Source organism: Mustela erminea, chromosome 12, assembly GCF_009829155.1.
Source record: "Mustela erminea isolate mMusErm1 chromosome 12, mMusErm1.Pri, whole genome shotgun sequence".
NCBI lineage: Eukaryota > Metazoa > Chordata > Mammalia > Carnivora > Mustelidae > Mustela > Mustela erminea.
Window position 1 is genome coordinate 67,220,689 of NC_045625.1, and position 17,540 is coordinate 67,238,228.

General features: G+C 40.9%; 1 long non-coding RNA gene across 1 annotated transcript; it reads right to left on the minus strand.

The window, feature by feature from the left end:
- Positions 1-528: 528 nt before the first annotated feature.
- On the minus strand, positions 529-3,427 carry LOC116569888. The gene is made up of 3 exons (XR_004277237.1): positions 3,053-3,427; positions 1,328-1,402; positions 529-1,205 (listed from the first exon to the last, which is right to left on the minus strand). It is a non-coding gene; the product is annotated as an uncharacterized LOC116569888 (long non-coding RNA).
- Positions 3,428-17,540: the final 14,113 nt, after the last annotated feature.

Consider the following 17,540-nt stretch of genomic DNA (forward strand, 5'->3'; position numbering starts at 1 on the left):
TGAAAATGTAAATGTGTTTTCTATTTTGAATGTGGGAATCGGAGGGTGGTTATATAGATCCAACACTAGACTACAAAGCTCGGATCTGAACCAGAATAATCCGATCCATGGGACTCTTCGACGATGGTCAGTTCATCACAGGGCAGTAGGACAGAAATGGATGGGCAGCCCGTCAACATATTTGATATCTGATAAAACTGTAAAGCTGGTTAATAGAGGCCTGATTTGAACTACCAGAATAGGAACATGGTTCTGTTTTGTGCCTGGGTCTTAATTTATAAATCTGAGTAATGACACAGAGAAACCAATGCTATTTGAAAGAATTTTATGACATATTTCCTGAGAGAAGGGGACATGCTACCCAGGGCCACAGGGAAAGCATGAGATTTTTGGTCGAGGGCAGGGTAAATGGTTTAGGATTGGCTAGTTTGAATAATGTCGGTGAACTCTGGGCTATACGGGTAGCCTGTAGTTGTCTGGCAACTGGCCCTGGAGTGATTTAGGGCAGGAGAAATATGGGTTTGATGTGACAGATTTAGTTAAGGAGGGAAGGGGGACATGTAGACTCCACATTGGTTGTTTGCATATGAAAGATGTGCTTCCTGCCGAGCCCTGTGCTATTTCTAACAATTAGCTAGCCCCAGAAGGGCAGTCTGTCCCTGACAGCATGATATTTAAGATCTCAAAACATTGTAAGATACAGAAAATAAAAAACATGATTAATCCAAGACCCCCATCCAATTTTCAGGCTGCAGTCTGTCTATATGTACACCAATACAGAGAGGTTAGGTACCCTCCAGGCTAAGGACCTGTTACAAGTTTGTGATTCTTCCTCTTAGATTTCCCTGAAGGAACCAGAAGACATTCATCATGATAAATGGATTGTGGAAAGGAAAATAGCCAAATATTTTGGGGGTTATTGGACATTGGATAAATAAATTCAGCATTATTACTGGAGACCTAGAAAGCCATTGTCAGAATAGGGCTTATAGGAGTTGGAAAATACATAGAGTATCTACCCTAGTTCTTCCCCTTCTATAGGCCCATGGAGACCTTAAACACATTTTGTGGTTAGGTCCCCAGTTACAAGCGTATGCCTGTAATATACACATCACTTCGCAGAATACATATATTGGCCTTTGGTCCTGGAGTAGTGGCTCATGTGGTAGGAAGAACCAAATGGAAGTCCGTAGAACTTTCTCTCCCTGTAAAAATAGCAAACCGAGAGCAGTGCCTCACTGTTGGGGGAAATCCCAGAATTAAAGGTCCCCACCAAAACCTGAAAGATGCAGGGATGGGAATAGGATGGCATACCCATCTAACTCACTGGTTTGCCTTATGCTGAGCCTGGTTTGCTTGATGAGGAAGACTCTCTCTGCAGCTTCTGCTCCAAATGTGCTCTCTGAAGACAATCAATACATCTTCTAATTATACGTAGGCAACCCTTAACACAGTGAACTCCTTTTTCTCTAGGGGTAGGCAAGGTTTTTTTTTTTTTTTTTAAAGACCATATAGTAAATATTTTAGGGGTGTGGAGCCATATGATCTCTATTGCAATCGCTTGACTCTGACCCTCTAGTGTGAAAGCAACTACAGACGACACACAAGTGGATAGAGAGAGCCGTGTTCCAGTAAAACCTTATTGACAAATACAGAGAGCCAGCCCCTAGGCTTAGCTTTCAACCGTTGCTCTATCTCAACAACCAGAAAACACCAAAAATAATTTGTTTTAACCAGGGTGGGACAATGGTGCATCTTTACCAGGGACGCTGGTCAGAGGGTCTTCCAACAATATATAGGTGGAGTCTGGAACAAGTCTTCTCCAAGATAATTTTGGCTCTAAGATTTCATGGCTCTGATGCAAAGACTCCCACCCCTTTTTCATCATATTCCAAGGGTACAGAAAGTGATGCTGCAACACCTCATTTGCCTATTAAGAGTCTCAAACTTCCACCAGAAACAAACAAATTCAATGACACACTTCTTTCAGGATAGTGGATGAAATTTACATTGCGTCCATATAATTAAAAGGTTCCATTTCAGTGACTTTCCCAAACAAAAAATTAATCTGATTAAAGTTGACTCACTAAATTCTCCACTAGAATCAAACTCCCAGCAACCTATCCCCCTCCAAGGAAAATAATAAGGTTCAGCACCATCTAGCACCCTGCCATGCCTACAGTTCTTTTTCTGTGCTTTTCCATAGTATAAAGACTGAGGTGCCTGGGTGGCTCAGTTGTTAAGCATCTGCCTTCTGCTCAGGTCATGATCCCAGGGTCCTGAGATCAGGCCCCATATCAGGCTCCCTGCTCCATGGGAAACCTGCTTCTTCCTCTCTCCCTCTGCTGTGTCTCCCTCTGTCAAATAAATAAGCAAAATCTTAAAAAAAAATAGTGTAAAGACAGATCTTGGTCTGTCAATCTGTCATTTTCTCAGAGGACATCATGTATGCTATCTATGCTGTCTATCTATGAGACTCAGGTTTGAATGGGGTTGGAGCTGATGTTCTTTAGTGCTGCATTTCTAAGTATCAGATACAGGAGCTCTGTTTTGGAAAGGCATGCCCTGACTGTCCCCACCTTCCTAATAAATTTGGCCCTAGTGAAATCTGATCTCTCCCCCATACAGACATGCCACGGGTTCTGAATTACTAGGTGGCAATCCTATTAGTCACTATAAAACTGCTAATGTGCCTCATTTAAACAGGCACATTGGATTTCAGACCAGTCAGAGCGGACAGCTGCCCCATCAATCATTTCTCTAGGCTGTGCCCTGCAGCTGTTTGGCATTATCACTTATTTACAGTTTAAAATAGACACTTTATAATAATCACTCAAAAGCCAACATGCCACAAAGGGAAGAAAACTGGCCCTTGAGGTCTGGGGGAACTTTGTGGTCGGATGTATATTTGAATCCATCTCATTACTCCCTGTGAGTGACCCTTAGCCTGTCACACCAGGGATCAAGCTTACCACAGAGTGCCTAACTCAACGGAAATATACAGCCCATTTTGCCTTGAAGCCCTTCCCTGGAAACGAAAGTGCTTAAATACCTAAGCAAGATTTCCGTGATTCAGGAACTCAGTGGCTGTAGCCTGACTGGCTTAGCTTTCCGTCTGGTTCCTCCATCCTAATTAAGTCTGCACAATGCTGGCTCCGTCCCTAAGAGAAAGGGTTGTGTCAATCCAGTAGATTTTTCTCTTAAGCCAGTGGTTGGTGAGATGCAGCAAGTGCATTATAAGGGTGAGAGAGGATGCCAAAGATGACCACGTTTGGGACTTGGTTTGTAGATCAGCTGGCCCGGGAAATCTGAGCTTTTCCATCATTGTCATGACCGCCATAAATCAACAGGGGTGAGTAAACCGTGTCGAGATCCATTTTGCTCATTAAAATGGTTGTGCCGCAGTCTAGCGCTCGGCAGACTTAAACTGGACTTCAGCTGTGAATCGCTTGAAAAACAATTTTAATTGATTTATCATTTATCATTTAAATTATAATACTCTACAAGTACAATATTACAATATTATAATATACAATATTATATTAAATTACAAATTACATATTATACAAAATTACAATATTACATTAAATTATAATATTACATATTATACAAAGTTACAATATTATATTAAATTACAATATTATATTAGCTTCAGGTGTGCAACATAGTGATCTGGTATTTTTATACCTTAAGAAATGATGATCATGCTAGGCCTCGTTGGCATCTGTCACTACACAGACGTATTGTATCATTGACGGTACTCACTACGCTGTATGTTACATCTCTGTGACTTGTTTATTTTGTAAGTGGAAGCTGGTACCTCTTAATCCCGTCATCTCTTTCTCCCTTTGCCCCACCCACCTCCCCAGTGGCAGCTACTGGTGTGCGCTCTCTGGATCCCCCAGTCTGATTCTCTTCTGTTTTGTTTTGTTTGATAAGTGAAGTCGTCCGGTGTTTGTCTTTCTCTCACTTAGTGTAACTGCTTTTGAAGGCAGACTTAACAAAGTGTAGGCCCTGTAACCTCAAGGAAGATCATCGGAAGAGAGCTTCTCCTTCATTGACCGAGGCAGGACAAAGGGAACATGTCATGGGAGAAACAGAGAGAGAAGAGTTTCTCTGAATGTCTGCTCCCCAGCTGAAGAGTGTTTCCCAACTTTTCTCAATGGCAGTACGAGAGACTAAAGCACACGAAATTAAGGGAAATCCCACTGGCACTATCAGGCAGTCCATCTTGATCAATCTATGTGAATTATAAGAATAAAATAGGAATTGGAAGGTTTTATGTATAAAAATCAGCTGTTTGTTAATTTGAAAAGTTATTTGTTAATGGGTCAGACAAGGATTTATGGTATCTATTATCTGTGAAATATGGTTTAAATTGCCGTCTGTTTTCATTTGAGGGAGATATGTTTTATTTTCTTCAATGGATTTTTGTTTCCATCAGATGGTTTTCCTTTTCACTCTGTGAAACTTGAACTTAAAAAAATTACAGGGTGCTCAAAAGCGCTTTTGAAAGTTGAATATTTTTCAGATTAAATCTATGAATTATTTTCAGAAAGAGAAATTTGTTTTTAAGGTCCAAATGAAGTAAACATGTTTAAATATCCAGAGTCCGAAAGCATACTGTCATTCAGTGACAGTCTGACATGCGGTTAGATAAATACTCAAGCTCTTTTGGCTGGGGATGTTGAGAAGCTGTGGGTGAGGGGCTCCTGCGGAGTGGAGAGGGTTTCTGCCTGGTTTCCCCAAGCCTTGTGCCATTTGCTCTCATGCTTCTGCTGTGTCTGGAGTAGAACCATCAGAAGCTAGGGAGGGACGCGTGCTTGGAACCCTGCACTGAATACCCACCTTGGAGTGTGGTGCGGGGCTTAGGGCTCTCGAGGGTGGGAAAGGATAGCAAGGTGAGAGTGTAGTGAAGCCACGTAAAAGGGGACATCTCTGTCCCCAAATTCAGCCTGCCTGTGGGCCAGGGCCCTTACACATCAGATATGTGGTTTTAGGGCTCCAGTTAGGACAGAACTGATCACGTGGCATGTTCAGAACACATGGACTCTATGGCCATGTATCCATGAGCTCCGTGCACACTGGGCCATTGTAAGGCTGTTTGTCTCCCTCTGCATAGAGAGGTTCTTGGTTAGGGCTATAAAAATCAACCTATGAACACTTCATCTTTGAGCACCTTGGGAAGGTGGTGGGACCACGCCCACTCACAGACCAAAAACGCTAAGGCTGGGAAAAATGACACACCCCAGCCTGACTGGGGGGATGGAGAGGGCTCTTTGGGGAGCCTGAGTCCCAAGATCATTCCAAAGAATAGCCAGGGGGCAAGGGCGCATGCGTTGGCCCAGGCTGTCTGTTGTTCCTGGGTTGACCAAGATCCTTCCTCTCCATGAACCTCAGTTTTCCTTTCTGCAAGTACTTGATGATGCTGGGGGCTTTCCAGAAACTTGTCTTTCCAACAGGCCTGGAGCAAATACTCTCAGAAAGGCCTTGAGTGAGGATGGGGAAGGCCAGAACTGGGTTCAAATCACCTGTCATTTTCTCTCCATATCCAACCCCAGATCCCTCTCTCTCTGCGTCTGAAAATGCTTTCAGGGCAATAGGACCTTGTGAGGGGCAAGGTCCAGGCCACCCCTGTTATTTGCGGGGTACCAGGCAAGAGTACAAATAGCAGCCCAGTAATCAAATGTCTGCATGGTGACAACATAAACCCAAGTTACTAACCTTTAAGTAAAAGACCAAAAATAAAACGGGCCAGGAGAGGATCTGCCTGTGGTCTGTCTCACTGTGCTGTGCTCTACTCCCCTTCGTCTCGGCGACTTCCATATTATGACATCTTCACCCGGAATGCAAATACAAATGACCTGGGGCCACTTATGAAAAATACTGTTGCCTAGACCCCAATCCAGAACAAACACATATATTGTGGGTGTGGTTTCTGTAAGGCAAGCATGATTACCTCTGATCCATAAAAGAAGGGATTTATTTTCTTGGAGCCCTTTTGGCTCTTCGTGTATCAGAGTCTATGAAAATTTCATTTCACTGTTCCAAGTTTGATGTGTTCATATACGTCTCCCAATAGCTAACTCATTCTGTATTTCTGGGCCACTTTTGTGCTCTAAAACTGCACTAACTCTTCTGGAAGAACAGAATGTATTTTATAATTTTCCTGCCAAAATTCACTACATCTACTTAACATCAAGCCACTCTAAAGTCACTTAATGGAGCATTTTTTTCTCTCAATGTTATTTCTCATTCTGCCCTAAAATGCATCCTTTACACCTGTCTGGCCAGGTTCCCCTTGGTAAAGCTATTAGTCAGTAAGACTAATTTATTTGTTGATTTGTGAGTTGAACAGATATGTTGGGTCCCACCTATGTTCGTGTTGTCTCTGAGGGTGGTTTCAAATGCTTGGTACACACATACCTACACTTCGCACTTGTAGCCTCGGATGAGAATTTGCCAACTGCTCCATACAGGAATATGGCTGGTATTTCCAGCCCAGAGTTGTAGGGGTGGTGTTTTGGCAAAAGAATAAGAGCAGAGCAGTGTTATTCATCTGGATTCATCTATGTTTGGGGTTAGTGAAGGTTAACTTTCTAACTTCCATTCCCCTCTTGATTTCTAAGCATCAGGGGAACAAATTGTCACGGACCCACGCAGATTAATAAGTCAGAGTCCAGGTGTCTTTGGAATGGCAGTTTCTGGTTCTCCTGAAACCATGGAAACTGCTTCATCAGAAGAAATGGTTGCAGTCATCAGAGTCAAGGGCCAGTCTCTGAACTCCCCTTCCCATTTCAGTACCCCATTCTGGGATCCTCTTTTGACCATGCTCTGGAGGTGGGTCCTGGGCTTTCGGTGACCATACAACTGAATCAAGAAGCAGCAGGAGCGGGGCGCCTGGTTGGCTCAGTTGGTTGGGTATCTGCCTTTGGCTCAGGTCACGATCCCAGGGTCCTGGGATCGAGCCCCACATCGGGCTCCCTGCCCAGCGGGGAGCCTGCTTCTAAAAGAAAAAAAAAGCAAAAAGAAAAAAAAGAAGCAGCAGGAGCTTGGAGGGACACCAAACTTGCCAAAGCCACTAAAGTGGGACCCAGCTTTGGATTCACATTGGAGCAACTGTATTTATGGTTAAAGGTAATTTTTATGTTAAGTGGCAGTTTGTTGGCATTATTTCTTTTGATTTTCACAAATTCATAAGAAGAAAAGCAAACCCACGTGGTCTGGAGAGGAGAGACTTTACTTACTGCTCATATTGAGATGGGAGAAACTTGGAAGGTCCATAAGAATTAGGAACTGAATGCAACACGTCCATCCATGAATTTAGCATAGCAACTGTGTACAGAGACGATGCGAACCAATAAGACATAATTCCCAGCTGGTGGAGACCTTAATGTGCCGTGGGTAGGAAAAAAAATACCAAAACCCAAACTCTCAGCTGGTCCTCTCAGGACCTGGGAAGGGAGAAAATGAGGTGCATAGAGTACTTAGAGATGAGAGAAGTGGGTCCTTAGTCTGTTGTGAATCTTGAGGACTCTGTGGCTAGAATAGGGGGTGGGGTGGGGGGCAGGGTAAGGGGGTGCAGACCGCTACTGTGTGCTTGTTGTTGCTTCTGAGGCCTCTCAGAATGTGTGTATATATACACTCATCCGCAAGTGTTCCCGTTTGTGAACATTTGTTTCTGTATTAAACCAAACATGAGTTCATACTTATGTCTCCAACTTTGGTAGATTGCCACGTGGATCAATCTAATCTTGTTTGTCTGTAACTTCCCACTCCAACAGGGAGAAACCTGGCTCCCACCATCTGCCAATCATTTGCTTAATTGCTCAATTCCAGTACACACGTGTGGTGCTCTCAGGATCCTTAACTCACTGCCCGCCCCCCCCACCATGGGAGACAACTGTACCAGAGGGCCGTACTGATGGGCCGTTCCTCTGGCCTTTAGGCTTATAGACACCACTCATTTCCAAAGTGACTGAGGTCAGCACCTTTCCTCCCCCACCCTTTTGAGTGAAGTTGTTTCATGCATTTTAATTCAGTTATTTTGTCACATTCTGTATTCCATTCTCATATCCTCTGACCACCTAAATGATTTTTTTTACATGTTTGTATTTTAAGGTTCTTGATACTGTAAAGTTCTATGGGTTTTAACAAATGCCTAGGGTCGTGTATCTTTCATTGTAGTAGCATATGGAAGAGTTTCCCTACCCTAGAATATCCTCTGTATTTTACCAATTCAATGACCTTCGTCCACCGCCCACCCCGCCCTTGGAAACCTGGCAGTCACTGATCTGGTTACTGGCTCACCAGTTTTATCTTTTCCAAAATGATCTAACAATGGAATCAGATAATATGTAGCATTTTCAGACCGTCTTTTTTCACTCAGCAACGTGCATTTAAGATTCATCTAGGTCTTTGCATGGCTCAATAGCTTATTGCTTTTGATTTCTGAACAGTAGTCCGTTGTATGGATGTAAAAGTTTTTCATTCCCTGTTGCAAGACATCTTGGTTGTCTCCAGTTTTTGGAAAGTATGAATAATGCTGCTATAACCATTCACATGCTGGCTTTCATGTGGACCTGAGCTTTCAAGTCAGATGAGTGAATACCTAGCAGTGGGATTGCTGAATTTTATGGTTAAATTATGTTTATCTTTGAAAGAAACTGCCAAGGTGTCTTCCAAAGAAGCTGTACCATGCATTCCCAGATGCAGTGAATGAGGGTTCCTGTTGCTGTGCACCCTGGTCAGCAATTGATATTGTAAGTTTTTTAGATTTTAGCCATTTTAATATGTGTGTAGTGGTATCTCATTGTGGTTTTAGGTGGCAATTCTCAAATTACAAATGATGTTGGGCATCTCTTCATATGCTTTATTGCCACCTATATGTCTTCTTTGATGAACTGTCTGTTTAGATCTTTTGCCCACTTTAGTTGCATTGTTTGTTCTCTTATCATCAAGTTTGCAAAGTTCTTTGATTATTTTGGGTATGAGTTCTTATCAGATATGTTTGCAAATATTTTATCACAGTCTCTGGCTGTCCTTTTATTCTGGAAACCATGAATTTCCTGGAGTAAAAGCTTTTAATTTTAATAAACTCTACTTAATAATAATAAACTCTGCTAAACTCCTTTTTCCTTTTATGGATTGTGCTTTTCGTGTTGCATATAAATATGCATCACTAAATCCAAGGTCAGATATATTTTCCCCATCTTTTCTTCTAGAAGTTTAGAGTTTTGCATTTTACTTTTAGAACTATGATCTAGACTGAGTTAATTTTGTGAAAGATGTTAAGTCTGTCCTAAGTGCACAGTTAGGTCTCATATACATACTTTCGATGTTAACTCCAAACACGTAAGCCACAGAACTACTTGAAATCTCACCACATCACATCGTCAGAAGTGCACTATGAAATGTATTTTCCATAAATGTGATAATTATGGTGTGACCTTCATAATTATATTTTATTGTGATATTTTTTATTGGTGTTCATAGTATTAGTGTTAATTGGCCAAGTACTAACATTAAAAATATTCTAATATTTTGTAAACTATTTCGGAATTTATTTAAAATTTTTTTTTCTATTTTGGGATTTTTAAAAATTTCTTAATATGACAGGAACTTAAAAAAATGGAAATGGGTATCTCTTGATCACTGAGACATTGTGGTATTATGATGATGTCTCTGATGTTAAGAACTGGCCATGTGGTTGGATTTTAAGTGGTAAGTGACAAGAATCCTTTTGCATCTTTGCTGCTTTAGGATTTGGGCTGCCAACCAGTTTCTCAAATGACACTTGGAAAAATAAATAAAATCTGGGCTTAATATGTTTCTATTCCCTAGGATAAATGAGGTTTTTATGCTTTGTTCTTTTAATTCAGTTGTGTTCATTTTTTTTCTGTAACATACTGGACTCATTTTCTAGCAACAATGTTAGCCAGACAATGAAAACTATTAATTTGCCACCACTAGAGAAGAGAGGAGATGCTGTGGGTATGTCCGCAAAATGGTAGCTACAGACAACCACATTGTTGGGGACTTGGCTTCTGCCTTTCTGACTTCAAAGGCCTGAAAGAGCAGATGAACCGATGGGAAGAGAATTTGTAGTCTGTGGTTTACAGAGAAAGAAGTTAACTTGCAGCTGCGCACTATCCGGTCACTTATCCTAGACTTCTCTCTTCCCTTCCCCTTTGTATGTTCCTATTTTTTGTTTTTATAGAAGTGCTAAGAAATCTTAGAGCATAAATAAGTAGATATGGGTGGAAGAAATCTTGTGTCAATCAAATCTTTTGAAATCCTCTGGGTTTTATGATAAAAAATATACAGTGATCTATTATCAAAAATTTTTTTGATTGTCAGCAGACAGTTGATCGGTCTTGTCAATTTGCTAAAAACAAATAAATGAGACCTTCTGATATGCAAAATAAAGTTTTATTTTCTGGGGCGCCTGGGTGGCTAAGTGGGTTAAGCCTCTGCCTTCGGCTCGGGTCATGATCTCAGGGTCCTGGGATCGAGCCCCGCATCGGGCTCTCTGCTTGGTAGGGAGCCTGCTTCTCTCTCTCTGCCTGCCTCTCTGCCTACTTGTGATCTCTCTCTCTGTCAATAAATCAATAAAATCTTAAAAAAAAAAAAGGTTTAACTTCTGTCATTGAAGTCATTCACTTTCTCAACCTCAATACCCATATTATGAGTTGTTCTCTTGTTTATTTTCCCTGAGGATTTTTTTCTCCATTCCTTTTTTAAATCAAAGTGGTATAATTTACATACAATGAAATACACAGGTCTCAGGCACACTGCTTCATGAGTTTTGACAAGTATATACACCTGTGTAGCTCACAACCACGTCAGATTATGGGTTATTACCCTGAGTCACTCACATGTTTCTAATGTGGCTGTACAATGGTGAATTCCCAGCAGAGATGTATGAAAGTTGTAGTTACTCAATAGCCTTTTTTGGTGGTGATGTTTTTAATTTTACCAATTCTAGTGGGTATGTGGTAATATCTCATTATGGCTTTCCTTGGCATTTACCTGATGACTTATGATGTTGAACATTTTTTTCCTGCATTTAGTAACTATTTGCAGATCTTCCTTTTGAAGTGACTAAGTCTTCTGCTCACTCAAAAAAATTGGGTTGTCTTTCTATTATTGAGTTATAAGTTTTTTATAAAGTATATATACATTTGTCATATACAATTATGTGTATATACACAGATATATACATAAATATACACACAAATATACATATATACACACATAAACACAAATATTTACGTATACATATTTTTTTTTCTTCCAAACTGTCATTTGATAATTTCCTTGATGGTGTCTTTTGAAAAGCAAAATATCTTAATTTTGATGAATCTAATTTATCATTTTTTCCTTATAATTAATACATTGTATATCCTAAAATTTCTTTCCCCATCCCAAGATTAAAAAATATGCTCCACTGATTTTTTTTCCTAGACTCTTTATAGTTTTCGCTTTACTCTGCTTCACAAATCCCAGCTACCTAAGCAGCCGTGAAATTCTGTTTTCTGTGCATCATGAGACTTCAGCTCTTTATTTGGTCTTTACTTCTCTGTGCTATGATTTGGAAAGTGCCACCAAATTGAAAGCTAGGGAGAATGTGAAATTTACCTCATATATTTCACCTCTTCCAAGTCATGGCTGGAAGCAGAAGCCAGTCTTCCTTTTATTTTTTATTATTAAAAAAAAAGATTTATTTTATTTATTTTTTAAAGAGGGAGAGAGAAAGCCTAGGATCAGGGCGAGGGCCCAAGGGAGAGGATCCTCGGTGAGCATGGAGCCCATTGTGGGGCTTGATCTCACGACCCTGAGATCATGACCTGAGCTGAAATCAAGAGTCATTCCCTTAATTGACTGAGCCACCCAGGAGCTCTTCCTTTTATTTTAAAAACACCTTTAAACTTGTGAATTTATCTTTCTGTATTCTCCATTTAATTTTGATACTTACCTGTATTTGTGTTTTTGTCTCTTCATGGTTTCCTTCTCCTCGTGATGAGGAGATAGAGATGGCTGGACATAGTAATAGAAGGGCTCATTAATACACACATACTGAAAGAGCTCACTGCTTCCTCCATATTGTTAATGTTTTCCTTTCATAGTGCAAGAAGAATTGCTAAAACTTGGATTTCTATCAGAACTCCCAAGGGAGAGTTCAAAGTGCTGGCCAAGAATATCAACTTGACAAACAGCCTATCTCTTGGGAGACTGGAATCACTCATCCTCTTTTCTGGTCATTATGACTACCTGTTATTATTGTGTAGATCATAGAATCTGTTCTTCTGTCACCTCCACCCTAGCATCCTTACCTATCCACTGAGTCTTGAAATATTCTGCACTGGCTACGAAAGCCTGCACAGCTAAAGGCAGGATTTAAAACACTGGAAAAAAGGGGCGCCTGGGTGACTCAGTGGGTTAAAACCTCTGCCTTCAGCTCAGGTCATGATCCCAGGTTTCTGGAATCGAGCCCTTCATGGGGCGCTCTTCTCAGCAGGGAGCCTTCTTTCTCCTCTATCTCTCTGCCTACTTGACATCTCTGTCAAATAAATAAATAAAATCTTTTTTTAAAAAATAAAACACTGGAAAAGGTAACACATCGGATAGGAGTCTCACCAAGGTGTAAAAAAACCCCAGATAATTTGAGGAGGACAAGTCACTGTGGAAAGGATGGCCATGGGCTGAGGAGGGAGGTGGTGAATGAGAAAAGGCAGGAAGTAAAGGCAGACATGCTGTGATTAGATTTCATGGCAATTAGATTGGCAAAGTAAGGAGTAAAAATAATTTGACAAAGCCTTCCATATTGTCCACTCATTTTTGGTGAATACACTCAGAGACAACCATACAAGATTTGAGAGCTCATCAAGCATTACTGGAAGTGGTGTTCTTGTTCGGCTAATACGGATGAAAAAAAGAAAGAGTTACCGAAGAAACTGCTGCTCCGAGCTACTGCACTAGATAGTGACGGTCCTCGGTCGCCCAGGATCCACCACTCTGTCAAGTCTCCTGCCTGGAGTCTCTTGACAAATCTGTGAGTGACCGGGACGCCTGAGTGGCTCAGTCGGTCAAGTGTCTGACTCTTGATTTCGTCTCAAGTCATGATGTCCGGGTAGTGAGATAGAGGCCTGTGTAGGGCTCCCCACTCAGCGGGGAGTCTGCTGCCGTTTCCTTCTGCCTTCTCCTCTGCCCCTTCCCGCTCACTCTCTCTCTCTCAAATAAATGAATAAAATATTAAAAAAAAAAGATCTGTGATAGACCTCCAGCAAGTCAGCAACAATGGCTTTCCAAGTTAAATAGGGTATAGCCTGATTTAACCTATAAAGATAAAATATATTTATCTTATTATTATTGTTATGTTAATATTATATTAGTGTATTTATTTTAATTATTTATCTACTATAAATCGTTACGTTTACTGAGTTGTTTTCTCCTTGGCATTATCTTTTAGGCCACTCTCCAGTCTTTTCTTCTTCATAATAGAACTCACAGCATCTTATCGTGGGTACAGTTTAGTACAAGCAGAAGGAAAAAAACGAAATATTTAATTCCTTCATTTTTGAGGTTCAAAAGCTTGATCTGATTTTTTAAAATCTGGGTTTTTGAGCCATGAAGTCTAAGCTCTGAATGTCTTTTAGAAACATTTTTCTTTCGTGTGAAAGTGGCTTACCATCTCTATCCCCAACCTTCCACAGGGATGGAGAATGTCAGAGGAAAGATAATGAGGGTTAAAGGCCCATGGGACTCCCCCAAAACAGGCCCTGTGTTCTGCCCCCACCCTGGTTGGGTCCTGATCAACTGGGGACCAGAGGGATCTGAACACAGAGAAGACCGAAGCTAGCGTCCTTGTTGATAGTTTCTGGTTTCTTAAAATGGTAAATGCCAGCATATAATTTTCACTGAATTAAAAACATGACTCTAATATAAGTATATAGTGAGTATGCGGGGGAAAAAAAAGACTTTTACTCCTTAATTAGGGAACCAGTTGGATGGTAAAACTAGTTCAAGGAAAGTATAAGTAAGTGATCTGTAACTGAATAATGTGTTCTTATAGGGCAACACAGTCTTTAGTTTTGTGGTTATCTGTTATTTTGGATAGAAATAATTTGCCAGTTTATTGGGCAGAGATAATGTACAACTTAACAATTTCCTACAAGAGTCAGGGCCTTCATTAATAGTAAGTAGTGAGTCAGAGCTGCTTTTCTTCAGATGATGAACTCTTAGTTGAGAGGTGGTATTGTCCTTTGGAAGATGAAAATTGGTTCTTGGTGGGTGAAAAAAACCTTAGGTATTACAGTGATATGTGGCCCTCTGAAGCTCAACCCTACCTGAAAAATCTCATTCCTGATTATTTACTTTTTCTTACTAGGGGTAAATTACACCAATTAGTCAACCGATTGATTATTAATTAAATTGATTAGCCCAAGTTAATTAATTAAAATTAAACTGGAATGTAAGTAAATTTTTCTCTTTAGGGAAAGGATAATGAAAAAATGCTGAGTGCATCAGATGACCTTGTAAGAGGGCTTGTTCTGTGATGCTCCACAATTAATTCTGAAGAGCCCTAAGCCATGTTTTCATCTTATTTTCAAGTTGTGGATAATTTTGCTTCTAAGAGAGCCATAGGATAGACATAGTTGTGTGGGACTGCTGGATTGAGTTTAGCTTCAGAATTCCTGGAAAGATAGGAGATCAGAGCTAGATCTTCTGGGAGATCCGAAGAGCCCAGGATTCAGCTGACAATCAGCTGTGGGGTGGGCCAGGAGCTGGAAGTGAGGGGTGTAGTGACAACAGTCACACTCGGGTGCCAGAGGACACTGACCGTGTTGGGTACCACATCCTTTTGAACCATACCTGCACTCAATAGAGTGGCTCTGAGTGGAATCGGATTGTGTTTCCACCAGCCAGCACAATGGGGGCTCGAAATAGAAATAAAGCTCAGGTAAAGGAAAATATAATATATCCCATGTCTTATACTCCCACATTTCAGGCTTGAGATTTTGCTTCCTATATGTGCTTGTGAGGAGAGGAGGAGAGGAAATCCCAGTAATATGGTGGGGACAGAGTGCTGGATTCCTCTTTGCTTCTTGAGAACCCAAAATAGCCACTGAAGAGAGCACCAGAAGAGCCTGCCCTGGTCTAGGCGGGATTTCCCCGTAATCATTCTTACATGTTCTGTGCTATGGGTGCATAGGGAGTGGTAATTTCTCCAATCAAAAGCCAAAGATTTCAGTATTGAATCAACAGAAATGGAGGTCTTTCTCCAGAAAGTTCTGCTGGCTGACTCTTCCCTTTTGCCCATCTCAGTATTTTTCCAGGTGGTAAAAATCCAGCTGGAATTTAACTGCTCAGCATTTTCCTCCCCGAGCTGCTTAAATCTCAGAGAAAGAGCTGTGAGCGCTGTGAAGTGAAGCTCCCATGAATAATTCTGGCAAAATTTTACTGCCACATAAGATAGTCAACCAGCTCTGCATAGACAAGAATAATGGCCCACAGCCCATGTCAGCCGCTGCTGCCCTCCGTCTCTTGCCCCCAGGAAGTTCTACTGAAGCTTTTATAGTGTCAAAGCATAACTTTCAGAAAGTTGAAAATCTCCCATAGAAAGATAGAACGAGCTTGTGTCAAAGATTTCTTCAACTCATTAATGAGAAAGCCAGGAAGATGGTAAAGCTGGCTCACAGAGGATTTGAGGAACTGAGTCTTTATTTACAAACATTAAACAAAATGTTAGAATAAATTGCTAGGTTAGATACAAAATGCATTAATGCTCTATGGGGCAAATAAAGCCAAAATCATCTGGGTTATTTTATGTGCTAGACAGAAATCATTAGTGTTTCACCTGGACAGAAATTTCTGTCATGAAACTTCACAGAATCAAATTCATGGACAGCAAGGTCAAACACAGGTATGTTCTCCTAGATAATTGGATAATCTCTTAGCAGGCTTATTAGGGTATGCCCCAGTATGATGCTGAAAGGACACTCCTCTTCCTCTTTACCTTATCTTTAAATTTTGGCTAATGTATCTGAATAGCAGCTGTTTTTGAAATACCGGTGACCGTGTCTAGAACTTACCTCTGAGCTATAAGTGCTGTTAAATCAGTGCTTTTGGACATGAATACACAAACACATACATATACATACACATGTATACACACATACCATAATTACATACATTATGTGTATATCATACCATATATACACACACACCATAATTATATATACCATACACGTGTATATCATATATAGTATAGATTAATATATGTTACATATATAATATGTATTATATATACACCATACATATATATACTGTAGATGTATATCATATACACAATACCATATGTATATCATAGATACCATAATTGAACAAAATAAACAGCATGTTGCAGGAGGGCACTGGCTTAGAGAGGAGCAGGGGACCAACTGGGAGGTGCAGGGAATTAATGGCATTTTGTGTCATTGAGCTTCATGTTATTATTTACTTTGGCTCAAGAAGAATTTTGGTTCAGGTTAAAAAAGGAAAACAGGGGCACTGGGGTGGCGCAGTGTGTTAAGCCTCTGCCTTCGGCTCAGGTCTTCTTGGGATCAAGCCCTGAGTCGGGCTCTCTGCTCAGTGGGGAGCCAGCTTCCCCTTCTCTCTGCCTGCTCCTCTGCCTATTTATGATCTCTCTCTCTCTGTCAAATAAATTAATAAAATCTTTTAAAAAACAAAAAATAAAAAAAGGAAAACGGAGTGAAAAAGCGGGTTGCTTGAATTCTGGTTCAGCTGCTGACTAAATGCATGACTTGGGCAAGTCACATCAGATCGCTGTCGGCGGGGGCTGTCGCCAAATATGGCTGCCAGTGAACTCCACATCTGTTTTAACACCCGTGTGCAGTGCCCTCACAGCGTGAAAAGGAGCCTCAGAGGGCACCAGGCTCAATCATCATACAACAGCAACTACGTGAGAGAACCCAACTGAGTTCAGAAGTGCCCAGCTGAGTCCCTCAACCCTCAGAATTGTGAGAGATACTAAGTTGTCACAGTGCATTAAGTTTTCAGTTGTCTTGTTATATAGTGAAAGATAAGCAAGACACTGTTCCCCACAAGGACTTGTGATGTTCCCTTTAAGCTTGACGACTCTTTCTTGATTCTTCCTCTGAGGGACAAGGGTGAACGGTGTCTGACCCCCGTGACCAGAGGCACACAGCATTCATTTGAGTCATGGAAGTATTTAGTTAAACTTGAGAGAAGTGGTAACACTAGTCTGTGAAAAACAAAAGGAGGGATTTTAGTAAGTTTTTCTTTACCCAAAAGGAAAATTACAGCCCTGCTACATTTACCATGTGTGCTAAATACCATATTATGTTTTTCTTATGTTCCCTGGTTTGAATTCTGTGTTTCACTCAAGCCTTTGTCCAAACACCATCGCCTCACAGAGCTTTTCCCTCGTCCCCCTATCTGAAGTAGCCCCCACCATGCTGTATGCCCTTGCTGTGCTTTCTTTTGCTTCCTAGCTGTTCTCTGCCCAACATTATATA